Genomic DNA, 1,815 nt, shown 5'->3' on the forward strand with positions numbered 1-1,815 from the left:
CGGCGGGGTGGAGCTGTGGCGGTGGCGGGTGGAGCAGGGGCGGCGGCGGCATGGAGCAGGGGCGGCGCGCGGGGTGGATCAGGGGCGGCCGGGTGGAGCACGGGCGGCGGCGGGGTGGAGCTGGGGCGGTGGCGGGGTGGAGCAGGGGCGGCGCCGGCATGGATTGGCGCGGAGGAGGCTACCTCAGGCGGCGGCGGGGGAGGTGGGGTGGACCAGGGGCGGCGCGGCCGTGACCCAGGGGAGCCGGGGTGGACCAGGGGCGGCGCAGCCGTGGCCCAGGGGAGGCAGGGTGGAGCAGGGGCGGCGCGGCCGTGGCCAAGGGGAGGCGAGCGTCGGTGGGACCGGGAGCTCCCGTCGCGGGGCGGCGCAGGGAGGAGGAAGAAGATGGTCGTCAGAACGACAGGTGGGCCCACTAACGGTGTCTAACACAGGGAGAAAACGGTGCTCGTCCCGTGTATTGTAATCTCTCCAATCAAACAATGAACCGAGATAGATCCATTATTTTCAACCAAATATAAGATGGGATCATCCCACCCAAAAAACTAGGACGGGACCATCCCGTCCTACATTGTCTTCCATCCAAACACATAGTAATAGGATTTGCCTGCCATCCACCGTCGTGCCGTGTACGTAGGTGCGCAGCAGAGAAACAAGGAACTACGTTGGATACCAATCCAATGACTAGGATTATCCAAAAAACTAGAACGTGATTATCCCATCCTATATTGTCTCCCATCCAAACATATAGTAACAGGATTTGCCTGCCATCCACCGTCGTGCCGTTTACATAGGCGCGCAGCAAGGAAATAAGGAACTCGCTGTAGAATTCAGTCGATGAACGACGTTGGATACCAATCCAATGACTCCCATGTGGGCTCTGCGCCTCTGCCGCTCTGGGCTCTCGCCTCCCGGGATAAAACTAATGTGAGCAAGCTCGCTGTAAAGTTTTCTTTCGTTTATTTTATTTACTCCCCATGCAAGGAATCATTAACATCACAGATTAATCTTGTCGAGATAATCAAAAAAATGCGCTAAGCAAACGAAGTGAAGGAGCAGTTCATCAAAACCTACTTGAAGCAAACAAGAAAGGAACATTAGGTCTCCAACGGTTTAACTAACAAAATGAACTATGCATTTGGCAACCAACAACGCCTCAGGTGAGATAAAAAAGGAACACAATGTCATCATCGTCATATAGTGGTCAAACAAATAAAAGCCCATATAAAACAAATGCAAAATCTCCAATTTCATATGATTTCCACATCTATAACTTTCTGATGTCACCAATCACGTATCTTCAGTCTACATAGGAAAGATTTTTGCTCTGTATACCTGAGATCATCCCGGTTAAGTTTATATTATTCTCCACTTAGGAATATAAAGAATTGGAGAATGGCTTCCCATCTGAGCAGAGGTACCACAACAGTAAAAAGAAATGTGGATTCACCCAACTAAATCGTGGAGATTTGAGGTTGAGGTCTTTTTCTGTTGCATGCTTCTTCTCAAAAGGTCGTCAGGTCGAGGTTGAGGTCGTTTTCTGCTGCATGCGCCTTCTCAAAAGGGTGTCAGGTGCTCTCTAGGAAAGAACCACAGCACTGCTCCGCAAAATAAGGAAGTCACGACAAGAATGATCAAGGTGAAAAGGCTTTAAGCTGCCAACTGAGCAAGAAATCCCTGATGAAAAGGCCAAGTCGGCAAACATTCGTGAAATGCACACAACAAAAGGTAGAGCATGACCAAGGTAAGCATAGTCTGAACGAGGGAATAGCAACGTAATAAAATTTGTAATCATATATGGACATTTCAAAACGAAGG

Source organism: Setaria italica, chromosome IX, assembly GCF_000263155.2.
Source record: "Setaria italica strain Yugu1 chromosome IX, Setaria_italica_v2.0, whole genome shotgun sequence".
Classification (NCBI taxonomy): domain Eukaryota; kingdom Viridiplantae; phylum Streptophyta; class Magnoliopsida; order Poales; family Poaceae; genus Setaria; species Setaria italica.